Genomic DNA, 18,239 nt, shown 5'->3' with positions numbered 1-18,239 from the left:
CTTTCTGTCCCAAATTGTTTCAATGGCTGCTGTGTTTCACCCAGACCCAAAGGCACTTCAGCGGTTGGAGAAGCAGTTCCAACCGAGCACAGGACTAAGAACCTGAAATTTTATTGCAGACCCCACCTTCGGTTGGCCACATAACCTTGAACACATCCCTTCTACCTTGCCCTTCTACCTTGGTTTCCGCACTTACAAAACAGGCATCGTGAGAAGAATCTCTTCTGTAAAGTGCTTTGAGAGCTGCTGATGGAAAACCCCATGTAAGAGAGATTAAGGATGAATTATGCAAGATGGTACTGTTAATTAGGTACGCTTATTAAGTATTCTGGGATTATTTTTTTTCCAGGAGAAAAGGCGTTAGGGAAAATAAGAGAGATTTCTAAAGACAGCAGGGAAGTTTTCTGCATTTGATATAATTGTGACCTATGATCTTTGTATAATGCAAGAGTGTGCTGGATTACAGACCAGACTGGTATTACACCCTTTGATGTACAGGACTGCAGGGATGCCTGCGCTACAAGGCAAGTAAGTACTCTAAAGGTGCTGAGCATTAGCAGCATTTTTGTCCACAGGCAACTCAGCTGCCTATAATTACCTGAAGAAAAATTCCTCCTCTTCTTCCCTAATCCCAGTGCCCCGATCACATACTACATTTGCTCTGTGGACTAAATTTCAGAGCCACGTGACATTTACAACACACAGTCCTAAAAGCACATGAAAAATACACCTGGTTTGGGGATTTGGCACAAACACAGCCCAGGTTCACTGAAAGGTTTGTGACCCCTCTGAGCACAGCTGGGACCAAGTTACAGTTTAGCGTAGTACTTTGTGGCTTGAACAGCAAGATCTGATCAAACTTGGAAGGCTTGACTGAGATGCACTTGGAGAGTTTGAGTTCAGTTCAGGCATAAACTTGGTTCAAGAACTCAGGGGCTGCAGACTGCACTGCTGAATGGCGAGCAGATGGAGTATCTGCAGTCACCTGCATCTCAAAGAGGGTGGGACTCCATAGTAGACCTGACCTCTACCAGAGAGAGAGCCACAAGCATGCCAGTAGCCTAGTTCAAACCAGGATTCGCTTCCTAAGCAAGTCTTCCATCATTCCCACTACCCATGTGGGATCTGCAACTTGGAGCAGCCTTTGAACTGGATTCCCTTTGGATCAAACCGAACCAGCGAATATGCTCAAGGAGGACACCTCACACATCCCACCATGCCCATGGGACCAGAAGGAAGCCAGCCCCAAACAGGAGCCCCTCACCTCACTGTGCTGCTGTGCAGATGCCAGGTCTTTGGCACCAACCATTTCACTCCGCAGCCCTGCTCCCACTGGCTCACTCCACCTGCTAGCCTGGAGGCACCCACCCAAAACTGGGGCTCAGATGCAGGAGAACCAACGTGCAGAGGTACCCGATTGCTCAGGCTGTTTATCAGCACCCTCTGCTGGATATTACAAAGCTTTCTTCCCTCCAGGCCAGTGATGCCAGCAGGCTACTTTGGCTAAATCAGCAAAAGGTTGGGGCATGGAGGCAGGAGCCTACCCCGAGTATCCCCCTGCACACAGTGCCCCGTGCAGCAGCACTGCAGGGACTACCCTGCAGTGGTATATCTGCAGATATAAGTCACTGTGCATCAGACACAGAGCCCAAAGACATAACAACAAAATATAAACCCAAGGAGTGCCTTTGCTACATGATTAAGTTGCTAACAGCTTGTTTCAGTCTGAATGAAACAGCTTGCTGACAAAAGGTGCTGATGTAACACCTGAAATGCATCATTCCCCAAGAGGAGGGGAACGTATAGGTCCTGCTGTCATCAGGTTTTCTGCTGCGCCTCAGACCTGCAGAGGTCACCTATCCCCTGCAGCACTGGGATGGATGACGGGCAAAGAGGTAGCGGAGCCAAGTGAGTTGGTGGTTTGACATGGTGGATAATTATCATCTCAAATCTATGGTCTGGGAAAAACAACATCCTTGTGTGCTGCGTATCAGCCTTCAGGTGATTAGAAACTCGTGGTCACCTCTGATTCCAGCCACATTTATTGTGCCTGTTTGATGCAGAGATGCTTGGGAACGCAAGGCTCTGAACTGTTGTCCACTGTCAGACAAAAGAAGGTACGACACACGATGGGGCCAGTTAAACCAACTGCAGCTGGAAGACTGTCCAGGAACAGGAGGCCTGATACCTTCTGAAACAGAGTAAAATTCATAAACTGTAAGAGTTTCATCCATATAAATGTCCAATCCTTTCTGAATTCTACTAAATTCTTGCTCTCAATTATTTATGTGCTGCAAGAAAAAAGTAAGTTTTACCTATGTCAGATGTTTTGTTTCAATTGAAAACCTTGTACTGCGTAAAAGTACACACAGGAATGCCTGGTTTACTTCTCTGTACTTCTAAGTTTATATACCTCTGTCACGTTGCTTTTTATTACCCTTCACTCTAACTACAGATGCATAATCTTTTCAGTCTCTCCACAGCTCTAAGCATTTTCATCACCTTTTTCTGCTAAATACTTGTAGCAGAGTGACCGGAAAGGAACACAGGATATTTTATTTTCAAACCAAAGGCCGGGCCAGCAGAGAATCAAGCGTCTTGCACCCACGGCCAGCCAGCACATCCCCACGCCCAGCAGCCTTCCAGTCACCTAGAGCCAGGGGAGCGATGGAGGAAGCGACGCCTATTACATCAGACCCTTTCACACTGCAAAATTCACGACTGCTGGAGAGGTTCTGTACTCCAGCGCCATGCCAGCCAATGTCAGCTGTGGTAATGCAAACGAAAAGGCATTAAACCCCATTCCCCGCCAGAGAACAAAGTCTCCCACTCATTCCTTCAAAAAAGTTAAAGGTACTCATTTCTGAGGGACTTGCGGGGTGGGCAGATATGTTCACGGCAGTTCTCCAAAGATAGCTCAGAAATAACCTGGGAGGATCCCAGATGAAGGCTGGGTGTCTTCTTACATCTGTCTGGTTTGGGAGATGGAGTGTAAACAGTGGCACATTAGCTTAGATTAATTACAGACTGCCGGTATTTTCCTTTCATGTAGTGAACTCTGGGAACATAACACCGCTGATAATTAAATAGCGCCTTCCATCAAAAGGCTCCAAACCACCCAGCAAACCAGTCAAGCCGTTAAGGTAGGACTGCTGGAGCAGGACACAGCAGTGGCTTAGCAGGACAGACGAACACAGCACACCAGTTCAGGAAACAAAAAAAAAATATTGACCGAAACTACAGAAGGAATTATTATATGTTTTGCATTACGTGCGCCACAGCAAGACCTGGGCAGGATTAGCAGGAGTGCCAGGAGACCTTCACTGGTCACACACAAAGTTTTATATCCCCTAAATAAGACTTTCTCCCATGACAAAACACCCATTTATTTTTTATTTTTTCCATTTTCCTGGAACACTGGTTCAGTACTGGTGAAGGAAATATAAAATATCTCCTGCTCTGCCTTCTGCAGCTGTAGGGTTTCTTTGCAGCTTTAGTACACAGAATATGAGCAAAGCCCTGTTTTAGTTAACGAGATGACAGCCCTCAGGTAAGTATGGGTGAGAAAATACAGAGCAGGAGGTAGGTGACAACTGAGAAGAGCTCACAGCGGTGGGGTTAACCATCTGTCTTATCTCATTCCCCACACAAGCACTGCCTGTTGGTTACGTGGGACTTCACACTGGGGTCACCACCACAGCCTGCCAGTGGGGTGTAGGTACAGGGAGATGGATAACCAAACCTGCACCCTTCCCATGTGCCACATCCCAGCTGGGTTACCACCTCCCCTCTCCCTGATCATTTCCTCCTCTGTCCCTGCTCTTTCCAGCCCAAGACTGCTTTATCCTTCCTTCACCCCCCTCCTCATCCCCTGGCACTAAATGTCTGCAAGCTGAGGAGAAGCTCATGGTTACTCCCACTGGCACAGCTGAATGAATTGCTGCTTTAAAGCCAGACCGCTCCCAAAAACTGCAACCCCGACTTGTCAGCTGTTCTTTCAAAGGCACGGAAACACGAGAGCCGTGCAGCAGGCAAAGGGAGAGCTGGGCTGCCAGCATCCACCCTGCTGTTTGACATTCACACTCACAATGGGCAGTGGAACTGGCGGAGAGGAGCAGATGTGAGTTTCTCCTGCCCACCACATCCTCTGGCACGCTGGGACCCTGAAGTTTGGGAACTCAAAACCTCCAGACTGGCTGCCCTTCGCAGGATGTTTCTTGCCCCTGTGGCAGCACTGCTGTGCCAAAGCACCAACCAAACCCCTCCAGTGCTCCAAGAGCCACCCTCAGTCGCTGCCGCTGGAGCATCAGCAGATTTTCTGTCAGGACACAACACCCTGCCCTCGGAGCACGGCGTTATCTCTCGGTGTGCTCACACACCCTGCCCTCCACACGGGCATACCAGCAGATTCAGCCAATGTCACTGTCCACAGCTGGGATTCAGGGCAAAGCCATGGCTGCCTCTTCACAAACCCGAGGCCTGCCCACTGCTGCTAGATAGCAGGTGGGCACAGCCAGTTGTCATCCTGAAGGGCTATGAGGGCAGGGAGAAGGGCTTAAGGGGGAAAAAGGGAAGGGAGCAAGCTCCATACATGAGCAGTGCTTATTTTTGAAGGGTTAATTACACGTTACTATGGCTTAGTTAATAACCTGAGGTGGACTAGAGAGACGCCGACACCATCCAACCAGTACCTCCTCGCCAATAAAGGTACCTTTCTGACACGCCGCACAGACAGGCTTACTTTCCACATAACCATTGAACAAAACCCATGGGTATTCAGCCCACACCACAGCCCACGGTGCAGCAGGTGGAGCACACGGCCACGGGACGGCTGCTCGTGGCTTCTGCCCACCTCCACCAGCAAACCCACTTCCCCCAGCCCTGCCATCCCCCTGATACAGGCCCCAGAAGCCATACAGATTTGAACAAAGCACAGGAGATACGAAGAGACAGAAAACTGTCAGATATCTACCATAATACCCGCTAGGACTGTTCACTTACCTACCTTTTTCCTAGGGAGCGTTGGGCAGCCAGGAAAACAGGACAGACACAGAGCCCACAACAAAAGCTGAAGAGAAGTATTTCTCAGCTGTTCTCCCAGCACCCCTCTGTTACAGAGACAATAAACTACACCAGGGCAGGCTCAGGTGGTAGTGGGAATCCCCTGCCCTCCCTGCTGCTCGCAGCCATTAGTGCCAGGTGGAGCCCATGAAGGAAAAGAGGTGCTCCATCTTAGCAGAAGCCAGAGCCAGGGATAAACCCCAGAAATCCCAGCCCTCATCCTCACAACTGAATCCTCCCAGAGAGATTGGGAAGATTTTATTGTCATTGGCATGAAATGCACATCAGGGAGCCAAGGGATCCCTTGCTGCAGGTCAGGATCTCCGTGTGCCCAGTGCCCTATGCAGGTAGAGCTGAATGGCCTTGGGCTTCAAAGCTCAGCTCACACTGTAGGAACATCCAGAGGCCCCAGCGTGCCAAGCACTATAAAGCACAAGACAGGAGTTACTTCATCATTATCCCGCTGGATAAATATAAAGCCTTATACTGAACGGTCTACTCATCTCCTATTTTAGTAAGACAGCCGTATACAGGCACTGACGTTCCTCTCATTTATAACAGCACAGGCAAGAGAGAGAAAAATATATACGTCAGCCAGAGACTGATTGCCATGTGTTAGACACGCAGGCAGGAGCTCCTGGCTAGCTTTGGACAGTGAGGGTTTCCACCTTCCTATTTGCCTGGGCAAGTCCCCAAGAGTCCCCAGCAGACTTGTGTCACCAATTTGACCCTGCTGAGGTCAAATGCACCAAAGCTAGCTCAGGTGCTGGACCTGCACCTCGGTGTTCCCACAGTCTGGAAGCATGGAAGAAAGACCAGCTATAAGTCAGAACTAGAAATTGCAAATCTGAACCCTCTTCAGATGCCAACGTGCATCTCTTCGTCATGTATTTTATTGGAGGTACGCATTTCTGACCCAACATCATCAAAAGCTCAGGACTTCAGTTGTCGGTGTGCTGCCAGAGCTGGAGTCCTTCCTGATATATTTAGAGCATTCAGCATTACACCAACTCCTCTACTCAATAAACTATGATATTTGAGCCATGATTTTTTTGGTTGTTTTAATGTGACCTATCCAAAGAAGCTCTTGGATCTTAAATCTGGTTGCTGAACAAGAAAAATAGGGTTGCTCCAATGTTATTTTGTTGCTGCGATTAGCTTGTTTTTTTATTTAGAGAGCAGGTCCCATGTCTCTTTTTCAAGGACAAGCTCCTGATCGAGACTAAAATTCTGGGTGAGACAACTGACCAATGCATCTGACCCAAGGCTGAAAATAAAAGCTGGCTTCCCACCTTAGTTTCCAAGTAAACTCCACCAAATGACGCAGTGCCCCATACTGCATTTCACAGGCAGCGCGGATATATTTAGCGTGGGACGCCCCTCCCAAAGCGCAGCTTGGGGCACAACTGGCCGAGCAGAACCCAGGCAGGAAGAAAGGAAAACGAACCGTGCAGGCCATCCTCTGCGCTCGGTAGTGTGACTTTTGTTTATTTGCTTTGCTAAAACAAAACAAAATAAAACAACTTTGGAAGAGGCGTTTTATTTTCAGGTCAGGCAGTAAACCCAAGAAGTGTAATTAGGCCCTGGAAATTAGCAGTTGAATTTATTTGTGCGGTTGAGCGTTCTTTGTGTTTCCCACAAGAAGAGAGAAGACGGGACAAGACCACCATCTCCACTTGCTTCCCAAGCTTGCTGCAAGAGAAAAGGGAGCAAGGACCACATGAGCATCATGGAAGCAGCATGCTGGGACTCCCCTTTCATAGGTGTGAAACCAAGGGACAATTAGCCACCTTAACAGCGATATTTAGGTGCCTGAAGAAGCACACTGGTTGCTTTGGGAATCTGTAGAAGTGCCTGAGGAAAATGGATTTCAGTGGTGTATAGCTGGTTAACTTGCAAGTGACTTTGCATTTGAGCAGACACCTCACTGGAGAGATGCTTCTGGGGGTGACCACAGGGCCATGGTGGTCTTTCCTTCTGTGGTCACAAAGACAGCTTAGCTCTAGGAAGTCCACATTTGCCCTGAGGGCCCCAAGAGGTGATCTCCTCAGGCAAATCAGATAGCCAATAAAACTCATTTTAAAACACGTTTTGAGCCCTCTCAAGAAGGGCTCCCAGCTGCAGTGCAGTAGCCCATGGCAACTTCTTGACTTCCATGTTGGTAAATCTCTTCAGCTCAAACGACAAAATCAGACACCAAAACTTTAGTTGTGAAGGACTTTCTTTTCAAATCAGGACAATAATCTATTATTACATATTAGAAATTAAAAAAGAAATCAGGCCAAAACTTCACCCCAAGCTTGCATGAACAGGAGAACCCAGTCAAGACCCTTATCCTGCAGCTTTCCCTAACGTGGGCGGTTTTTCTGTAAGCCTTTGGGAACCTTTTTTGTTTAAAGAGGGACTTCCAGTTCAGGGTTGGACTAAGCAGAGCATGATTCATTAGGGAGACCTCAGTGCAAAACACAAAGCAATTTCTCGTATTTTCTTCAGCCCCGGATGGGAGGTGGATAGGGCCAGGGAACGTTCATGGCCATGAAAAGTCTTAAATGTCTGAATGACACCACAAGCACAAAGACAAAAAGATTTTTCAGAGCTGAACTGCTTCAGCCTCTCCTGTGACAACTTAAGAAGTTGAGTGGAGTAGCTGTCTCCTAGATTTCCCAATCTTTCTTTCCTTTCCCCTAAACAGTGCTCTCTCGGGGTCTCCTTTCCACGGCCTTCCTTCAGTCAACAAGGGCTGAACATAGCTTTTTGCTCCTAGGACACGTTATCTCTGCCCCAGGCCAGCCTGCAGAGAAAGAAGGCTATTATTTAAAGAGGTGCAGAGAAGAACTGGGATGCGATCTTAACCACTGACCCTCGGGTATCCTAGAGCAAAGGACCACAATATGCTGAGACATGAATAACTCTCCTCTGGCAGGGAAAGTTGGGCACTCGCACTATACATGACAACGATCCAAGAGTTAACCAGGTTTAGAAATCCTTCCACATCGGTGTCCTGTTTCACAGCCATGCAACCGAAGAGAGGAATAGTAGTTTGAAACACACAACTTGAGGAAACTTCTTTTTCTTCTCAGATTTTTAAGAAGCAGTACAAGTTTTTTTTTCCTCTAACTTGAGATAAATAATTGTTTATGAGAACTCTTGCAAGTAATTTTTTCCCATAGATTGCTTGTGTGCACACTGCTGAAACTTTCTGATAACTGAATACACCAGAAAAACAGACACGGATTCTTATCCCAGAATGGATGAGTGCCATTCCTAGAATCAAATTTCAGATGCAAATATTTGAAGATATCAAAAGTTAGGTCCCTTCAGTAATGTTTGCTTTAGCATGTTAACATGGTATCTATGAGCATTTCCATTATTAAATTCCCTTGTTAAAATATTCTCAAAGGGCATGGAAGAGTCTTCAAACACAATCAAACACCCCTGTAAATACTGGCCAAGATCACAAGAAAAGTTTAAAACGTTCACCTAGCTCATCGTTGTTCCAGTGATGTAATGTTTGTAGCAGGCCCGCCAAGGCAATACACAGGGGAAGCTGCTGTGAGAACCGCTCTTTTCTCCTTCAGGAATACATCTCCTGCTCGTTTAGACTAATTGATTTCACACACAGTTGTTTATGTGTGTGGCCTCCCCTGATTTTCTGAGCTCTCTTTGCTCCAAACAAAACAGCTTAGGGATGTAGATGGAGCCAATTGCATTTTGGAAGAGTGGAGATAACACCTCAAAGCCAAACAGAAAAAAAACATTTCTTGGGTCAGAGGCTCTCTCTGGATTATGCTTTGAGGCAACTTTACAAAAGCATGCTTCTGAGGAACACCATAAAACTGCTTCAGAGACACAGCGCGCAGAGCCCGGCAGGAAAACATTCCCCACAATGGTGGGAAGGGGAAAAAGTAACTTCTGAGCAGAAAGATATATGGCAGCTTGCAAGATTGCAAACAATAGACAACCAAAAAGCTGCCTCAAATTTGAAAGCATCCTGATTTCATAGAGCTCGTAGCTGCACTGAGAGAGCATCAGAGTCCTACTTTGTGCATGGATTGTGAATCAGGAAACTGCACTGACCTACCAAACACTGGTTAGAAAGGAAAATTTATCTTGGGCAAGAAATCTGGATATTAATTTGAAAGCACAAAACAGAGCAAGAAAGATTAACTGCCCTCAGCCTCTCCAGACCAGCCATGTGGACGCACTGCAGATTCAATCTGCAGTGAATTACAAGTCATCACACACAAAGTATTGAAGTAGCCAGCCAGCAAAACCAGTGGAAATATACTTTTGTGGATCTGGTCAGAGAATGGAATCTCTGTTCCCCAAGAAGGTCTGGGATTTCAACATTTGCCTTCATCCCAAAAAAAGATGAAAGGTCAAAATATTATAATATTTCATGCCATGAACAATTCCAAACGCTTTTGAATTGAAAATGCGAGGGAAAATAGAAACAAAGCATTCAACAAGAAATGTTGATCCGAAACAAAAGATTTCAGTGTGTTGACCTGAAATTTAAACTCTTGTTTCAGGTTTCAACTTAAATATCATTTTAAGTCTGAACGTCAATTGGAAACAGAAATCAGTAAGTTTTGAAACATCACGATGGAAAAATATGTTTCTCTTCTGAAAATTTTGTTTTATACCGAAGCATGTTTTCTAATGAAAGCTTCTTTACTTTGCCTGCTCCATATTTGTGCGTGAGGACTGGGCATTTGCTCCAAGCATATGGAGGTCCCAGTGGGCAAATTCACCAGAGGTACCTCACAGAAGCTCAGGAACCGGCATACCTTCACCCAGACTCGTTTAGGAACATTATAGTCCAAAATATTACAGAACAATCTGCAGATTTTGGTTTCAAGAAAAGGTTCTGTGGTGTCAGATGAGCACTGGACAAGCAGAAACCCACTTCTACACGCAGATGATGGGTAGGGTCTGAGGATACTCCTAGATGCCCTGCAGAGATCCACCTCTTATTCAGCACACTGGATTACAGACCACTTTCCAATGGTCTGTCCTGCGAAACTTTGGAAAGGAAAAGGCAAATGGGACTCCAGAAATTACCTCTAATCATTTGTTATTTATTTAATATTGTCTTTGAATACAAACACAAGGCAAAGCTCTAAACATCCAGAACATTGCTGATGTGTTCATTCTGTCTGAAGACATCTCTAAGCATACACACAACCAACAGCAATTTCTGCCCCATGCAGAAATAACCAACCAGTTTTTCCTGCAGAAATGGGGACAGTAAGAGAAAGCAGTATACCACCAACACAGGGTTGTGAAGTTTGACCAAAAAGGCACCCACACCACAAATGTCTGCTGCCTCTGACAAGTGGGATGATGGGCACGAACACCAAGTCTGCACTGCACAAAAGCCGCACATTGAGTCAGTTCTCAGCAGCCAGTCACGGACACAAGGCCTCAAGTTACAAGTGAACAAGACAGTCTGAAAAAGCAGCTAGAATGATGCTGAGGTGTATTGAGAGAAAGCACTACCAAGAAAAGAGTGGGAGGATCAAGTGATGAATTTAACACCTTTGGTAGTAAAAGCCAAAGGCTCCTGCCCGCTTGGGCAGCAGAGTTGGTGGGATAAGCAAGGCTCAGTTAGGAGGAGATTTCAATACCAACAGTGCTCAGCAGGGCAGCAGCATCTGCCTGAAACCAAGCAGGGAATGGATTTTGTGAAGGTGACTCTGTGGCTTTCAACATCAGACCAGCATCTGCTACGTTGATAGACCTTCTGGATGACAATCTGTGCTTTGGGAACAGGCACTGGTTCTGAGCTCTTGCAATCCCACAGGAACATATCCTCCTCCTGAGACTCCTCCATCCCTGGTCCAGCTCTGGCATGCCCTGAAGGCTGGCGTACAAATGTCCTCTTGCACACAGGCTCAATGGATAACCCAAGCAGGGGTCGGGGCCCACTGAAGATCACCACCTTTTATCAGGCAGGATAATGAGTTACTGTACCAGCTGGGAAATAAGAGGACCAACTTCCCTGTTACATCAGGGAGGTGCAGGAGCTTGTACAGGTGCCAGGCAAAGCTGCTTACCCCTCCATCCTGTGATGGTGAGCGGCACCTTTAATTTATTCATCTCAGGAAGGACTGCACGAACCATAAGGTTCACCAGCCCAGATCTCAAGAAGGTTTACCAAAAGTGAGAAGGAACTGACAGAGCCTTATCTCTAACATATTTAAAATACATTTCCTACTTTGGCCTTGTCCATAAGCCAAAGTTAGGTTTAACTAACAAACTAACTTTGTCTAAACATACATAACCACTTTTCTTACTGCTCGTAGCTTGGTTTTATGCTCGACTTGAAGTGTCACCTAGCATCTATACTATGGCCTGATCCAGACTATCAAGTTTACCCCATAAAACTTCATTAGGTCATGAAGGAAGAAGAAAAAAACAGTCCCATGCCTTTGTACACCCCGGTTAACACCGTTATGCTGACAGAGATCCCAGCAAGGCCACAGCAGGAGGTGTTGTTTCTCCCAATTCACCAGAGCCATGCTCTGCCATGGACGGGACCTAACAAAAGCAGTCAAATTCAGACAGAGGCTGATCAGAGTCAATTGTTCCATCTAGGCAAGTCTGACCTAAAATGGTGCCATTTTCTTAGAAAATACAGAAGTTGTACATGTCTTGTAGTTAAAAAAAAAAAAAAAAAAAAGGCTATTATGTGCAGCGGGTTCTTATGCTGTTGGAGTACAAGTGTAGTTATGCAGAAATGCAGACTCGTAGATCATCTCAGCGTGCTGTGGAGAAGACAGCCAGCTCTCGAGCCTTTCAGGATTGTGCAGACTCCTTGGAAAGCAGCAGAGATGCTGAAAGAGCCCGAGCAGCTCCAGTAAAAACTGCACATAAACAGCGCTGCGCTCACTGAGTTCACCCAGCTGAAAACTTTCTTGCCATTAATAAAGAAATATTAGAAGTTCATTTTGTCCTTTGGCAAAACTCCCGAACAGCTTGTTAAGAATGGGTGGAAATGGGGAATAGTTAGGAAAAGAGAGGAGAAGTCATGACAGGCAATTGGTCATAATTCCCGCAAGCACTAACGTGGCGCTACCTGCGTGGCGGGCGGCGAGGTCTCCGCAGGTGGAACCACAGCTGCAGTCACACAGGGCTGCAGATGTCAGGGAGAAACCTGCTCTGTCCACACCCTGCGCTTGAACAAGCAGCAACACTCTGGTTCAAACCCTGAAGCCTCCGCTACAGCTTGCAGGGTGATGGGGCTACCCCACGAACATCGCCTCCATGCACAATGGTAGGACTCCAGCTAGTTTTTTAGCACCCAAAGATGGGCAGAATCAACAGTGATGACGGTCACGGGATACTCAAACCTTCCCAACTGCGACACAGAAATGAATGATAATGGCAACTTATTTGCCAAACAAAACCCTGGCATTCTGCCAGCTGTGATATTTGCAATAATTATAGCAAATCTGGACCACAGAATGTAATCAGGGAGCTTCCACACTGCTCAATCTGTAAAAACAAAACAAAACAAAACAAAACCACCTTAACACCTTCGTTTTCTTTTGCACAGTAACATTTTTTCTGGCTACAGCCAATTCTGGAGTACTTTGGAACACCTCAGAGACTAATGAACCTGACAGCCACAAAACAATATTTTCCAAAAACATTCTCTTAATGAAGACATATTTGGGCTCCCATGTTTTTCTCGCCATTCTTTGGTGTGTAACAAAGCTCAGAGAGGTTTTAACAGCTAAGCGAGGGATATTCTCAGTTTATTTGCTTTCAAACTGACTCACACATAATAGAGGTGCTACAGTGCTTCGGGACTCAGTGAAACAATGATGCTGAAACAGCCAAGAAACTGAAAAGAGAACAATTGGAAGATAAATTTAGGGAGACCACTGAAATACCAGTATTGGTATGACTTTTGTTAACCCTCTGCCCTTAATGACTAAAATAAACCCCAAACACATGCTCCACCCAACCACTTCAGTCTCCACGTCCAATTGAGATGGGAGAGTTTAGAGCAAGCACATTATATTTTCCCCAAATCCTTCAAACAAATTAAAACTTAAACTGTATATGTGTATTTTATATATTTTATACATATACATATATATATATATACACACAAAGATACAATGCTGTTCTCCTTTTCTTTCCCTAAGAGAAAAACTATCAAACCCTTTGTATGACCTACTGAAAGCCAAAGATTACAGCCAGAACTTTTTTTTTCAAGTCTCTGCGTGCAACAGTGCCATGAGCTCCTTGGTCATGGACAACTGCTCGCTCTGGGATGATGTCCTCCATCTGAGTATCCCTGCTAGTACCACCTAAAGAGTGCATTATTTTATCTAATTTTGTTTTTCTTAATGCCACTCCAGAACCTGAGACAAAGCTTTGCAAAACTGACCCATCACTTTGAGCAATCAATCCCAGGCTACTTAAGCATGCCCAAGCATCAGAAATAGCTGAGCCTCGGAAAAAATCGGGACCTTGGACGGCGTTTCAAGTCGGATACCCCAAATCACTAGTCACTGCTGGAAAGCTTGGCCTTCAATACCTTTCCTCTGAACACAAGAGCATTAAACAGAAGGCCACCGGGTTAGCTCAAAGAGTGACAGAGGAGGCCAGGATTCAAACCATCTCTCTCATGTGGTAGACCACAGCATTAACTGCACGACAACCAGGCATGCCCGGAAAAGCAGAGATCAATTAGGGGTCTCTTGCAGGGTTATGCAGGACACTAATGGTCTGATCCTGCCGTTTTCATTTAGATGAATAAGGCTGCCAGGTCAGGCCATATTTACTGTACCAGACTCTGAAACTCTACAGAAAGTTAATTCTGCCCAGCCTGACAGAAATAGGAACGCTTCCTCTCCTCGGCTTTGCCCTCTCGCCAGCTCCTTTGAAGCAGAGGTGCACATCAGTAGGTTCCCAAACAAACTGGGACCAAAGCCAGCCCAGGGAAGCCCAGGTCTGTACCAAGCAAAATAAGGGAGATGCATCCACCAGGAAGGACTGACCGACCACCCGCCTCGGTCCCGACGGGGGCCAAAAGAGGCACTGTCCCTCTAGAGATGGCCACGAAGCCCTTCAGCATGTCAGGTCTCCATTTGGGAACAACCACAGCCAGAATGAAAATGTCTGAGGGCTGCAATGGGACAAGGGGAGATTCCCCAAAGCCTGCTGCAGCATCAACAGAGCAGGAAAGAGCACCTGGAGATGACAGAGCAAGAGACCCTCCAGCCCTGAGGGCTCTGAGGTGCTTTCTGCACAGCCAGAATTAAAAATAAAGCCAGGAGCAGGAGGATTGGCTTGCCCAGGACCTCGAGAGAACCAGCGTCTGCTGGAGAGAGGGACTGAGCAGCAAACCACCAGCCCGAGGCCGCCAGGAAACGCTGCAGCACGAGCCAGACCCACAGCTCAGCCACAAGAGAACAGGTCGGCTTAGGAGGGATGCAGCCGGCTGGGGAGTTAAATTTAGACAGGTAAACAGACCGAGGGGAAGAGGCAGGGTTCACACAGCTCCTACTGCCCGTCTTTGCCTGGCCCCGGGGAGGACACCCCAATAACCCTGCTGGGGGGCTGCAACCATAGATGGGGGCTCCTCCACGTGAGCTGTCTGGATGGGCAGGTGCGGGAGAGCTGCTGGCACGGACACTGCTTCCCCAGGGAAGCCAGGCATCTGCACCAAGAGGTGTGCAAGACTGCAGCCTGAGCCGTGGAGCCACAGCCCCATGAGCTGGGTACCGACGGAGAGGAGCTGGGGCTGCGCACGTGGGGAACGCACCAGAGAACACCCAAGGAGAAGCCAGGAGGCCACAGGGCTGGTGTAGCCGTCCAGGTGCCAGAGCCCTGCCGAGCTACCTTTCTGAGGGAAAAAGGCATGACGGAAGAGGCTTGGCAATTGCTTGTGACACTTAATGAAAGAAGAAGGAGTTAAAGTCTTGCAAACTCAGCCAAATTTTAACTTGAGTCTTCCCGGCCCGGAGGGCTCGAGGGGATACACAGCACTGCCTTCTCCAGGCTGTCTGCAGCCTCGCTGCGAGCCAACAGGCTTCACGGCGTGTTTTACAGCATCCAAGGACAAGTGAAGGATCCCCACAGAAGGGCAGGCTGCGCCATACAACGGCCTCAGTTTGCAAAGTGCTTCTGCGAGGAAAGGCTGCGTAATTACAAGGGACTCGGGAGCATCCCCACTTTGTGAAGCAGCTGTGCTGCAACGCGGCAATCTGCTTACAGCGACCCTGTTGCTCTACCTCCCTCACGGCAGAGGAAGATTTGCGTAAGCCTCGTCGATTTGCAAGCCAAGGCTTGGAAGGGGCAGGGGATCGCAGGGCCCGGTGCTGCCCGTGGCTCTGTACGTGTGTTTCATCCAGTTATCTCCACAGCCCCATAACTCACAGGCGAGTGAAGCGTGTTTTCCAAAGAGGCGGTCGGTCCTTATCCGAGGGTTTTAAGAGCTGGAGAAGCTAACGCTTCCTTCGGTAGTTTGTTCCAATGGGTGATCACCTCGCTGTTAAAGATGTTGCCTATTGCTAATGTGAACGCATCTTGCTTAAACACCAGCAACACGCTGCTTTGTGCAGTTCTCTTCTTGAACTGGAAGAGCTCTCCAAATACCAGCCACTTCCCACCACTGAGAGCACATAGGTATCACACCGAGCCACCGCTCGGCTCTCTTTCTGAAACACTTCCTAGGCCCACATTCCTGAGGCCTGCCATTAGAAAGGATTGTTTCCTGCCCAGGAACAATTCCCCTGACTCCCGTCTGCACTGCCTTCAGCTCTAATGGACCCGTGTTCCTCTTTCCACCAAGCTACCACCCCTTCCTCTGTAAAAATGGAAGCAAGTCATGGACTGCGCGGTCCTACATCACAACACGCCTTGGCTATCCGCATCCTGATTTTAAAAGTACTGTGCTTAAAAGTCTCTCTGAAACACTCATTGTGTGTGTGTCCAATTAATTTTGAAATGATGAAATGCTTTTCACTTGAACTTTGATCAGCCATTAGGAAAAAGATCTTATGAATAGAAACAATTTATATTCATTTAGATGAGCAATCATGCAGTCTTCAGAAAAGACTGGCTTCCCTGCGCGCCTTGAAACCCAAGCCCAACAACTTCAGGACAAAAGGCTCGAGGTCTGAAGCAGTCCAGAAACACAGAGGCCCACTGGGCTAGAGGAAAGAACAAATAGCATTAAAGGTGACTGCGCTGATTTATTTGTTGTGTAAATTTCACAACGTTTGGTCGCTCGCTAAGAGCCCAAGCTCCTAGAAACTTCAGTACACAAGAACTTGATTTTTTTTCTTAAAAAGTTATGTTTCTGGCCTTTGCAGAAAAAGTCTTGAAAAGCCTTTTCAAGAGATGTATGTCCTCTTGAAATGGGGCATACCTTACTCCCTAAAAGCAATAAATCAAGAAAACCCAACTTTTCAGACCCAGCTCTTTCAAGACTTCAAGTTTTTTTCAGCTGCTCTCCTGAGTTCTTGCAGGCTGGGAGGGAAGGGGCTGAGAAAGATGACTTCTTGGTGCTGGGATCCCGCAGCAATGATTTCAGCTTCAGCATGCCCCGAACAGAGGCATGTTGGTTTTACGTACAATAGAGATGGAGGAAAGGACAAAGGGGCTGCTTAAAGCTACCAGGAGGAGAGGTGAAACATTCCCCAAGTCACCGAATGAGCTAGGGAGGGACTCGCTTCCAAAAAGGAGGAATCTCTCGCCGACACTCCTGGGCACAGAAACGCGAGTGAGGGATGGAGCCTCGGAGCACAGGAAATCCACGGCTGGGCCGCGGCCAGCTCGCCTGTCCAACTCTGCCTCCTACCCTCAGCTGGCAGTTGAGCCTCATGCTTTTCCCTTCATATACTTGGCTAATTTCTTTCAAGAAGAAGGAAAAAAAGAGTGCTCGGGCTGGCTTTGCTGCCACACGTGGTAACTTATTCCATACGGCGTGCACTAGGAGTGAAAAATTCCACCTGAACTCCTTCAGCGCCCAAGCTTCACCTACAAACCCGTGTGCCTGTGGATGGGACATCGGTTTAAGAGGAGTCTGTCTCTCATGTGAAGAAGAGAATCCTCTTCTTTCTCTCTTGAGAAGAGCATATACCAAACTTCATTCTGCTTTTAAAACACAGTGCACACAACACAAGACAGGAGTGCACCTGAGCGTTAAAACTGCCACCACGGGAAAAAGGGCTTGCTTCAGACCACATGCTGATGCACCGTGGTGAACACGGGAAGGAAGGGCAGAATGGGAAGGAAAGGCAACGCGAGGCTCGGGAGTGAGTGCTGGTGCCCCCCTGCAGACCAGAGGCCTGGGGAAAAGGATGGGGAAGACCTCGTAACATGCACGTACCAGATGGGGTAAAGGCACAGAACAGGAAGATGCAGAGAAGATGAGGGTAAAGGAAGGAGATACCTGAGCCCAAATAAAGAGCACGGGGAAAGAGTGCTTGATGTGTAGTCAGCAGAGGAGGCATTGGTGCAAAAGGCAGTCCCCACGTGTGGTAGAGCAGATTATGAGAAATGTGCAAACCAGGAATGTGATGTGTGTGCACCAGAGTTTCTGGCTATGAAGAAAATGAAGCAAAAACACTGATGCTGGCACACGGGTGAGCAACAGCACTGTTATGAAAAAAAGGATGAACAGGTGAGTACATGGATGCAGAGAGCAGAGCAAGAGTGGTGATGAACACGAGCTGCAGAGTACGTGCAGGAAAGCATTGAGAGGAAGGGAAAAGTTGGACAGAGTCCGACAGGGATGCTCAACTGGTGGCAGAGGGAAAATACGAAAAACATGGGGCAACAAAGCATGTCACAGCACACGACAAGATGTTTGGGGAAGTTCTTCTGCCTGTACCGCTAAGGGAAGTATTGCACCATAATTCCCAGAATATATTAAAAAAAAAAGCAAACAAGTCTCATGAAACACGATGTTTGTTACGGGTACAGCTGGGATGCTCACGCCCTGGTACCTTGGGACCAGGCAGGCCGTCGCTGCTCGCCTGCTTCTCGGGGTGCACGAGCACCCCTCCTGCTGTGCCAGTGCCCGTGCGGGTGCCACGCAGCAGGTTCGGGGCGAGACCGACGGTGCGGGCAGGGGGCTCGGGGGCAGCCGGTGCCCACCCTGGGGAGGGAGCGGACCCCCACCCTCCAGCAAGGTCCGTCTTACCGGGGCA

General features: G+C 47.6%; 1 protein-coding gene and 1 long non-coding RNA gene across 3 annotated transcripts in view; one reads left to right on the top strand and one right to left on the bottom strand.

Moving 5' to 3' along the window:
• WNT5B (Wnt family member 5B) overlaps positions 1 to 18,239 on the bottom strand; it is a 67,659-nt gene that overhangs the window by 48,699 nt on the left and 721 nt on the right. The gene's annotated exons all lie outside the window — the stretch shown is intronic.
• On the top strand, positions 1,795 to 3,622 carry LOC140002749 (uncharacterized). The gene is made up of 2 exons (XR_011810147.1): positions 1,795 to 1,908; positions 2,064 to 3,622. It is a non-coding gene; the product is annotated as an uncharacterized lncRNA (long non-coding RNA).

This window comes from Anas platyrhynchos, chromosome 1 (assembly GCF_047663525.1).
Source record: "Anas platyrhynchos isolate ZD024472 breed Pekin duck chromosome 1, IASCAAS_PekinDuck_T2T, whole genome shotgun sequence".
NCBI lineage: Eukaryota > Metazoa > Chordata > Aves > Anseriformes > Anatidae > Anas > Anas platyrhynchos.
Note: the sequence above shows the minus strand (reverse complement) of the source record. Positions and strands in the feature narration are given on the sequence as shown.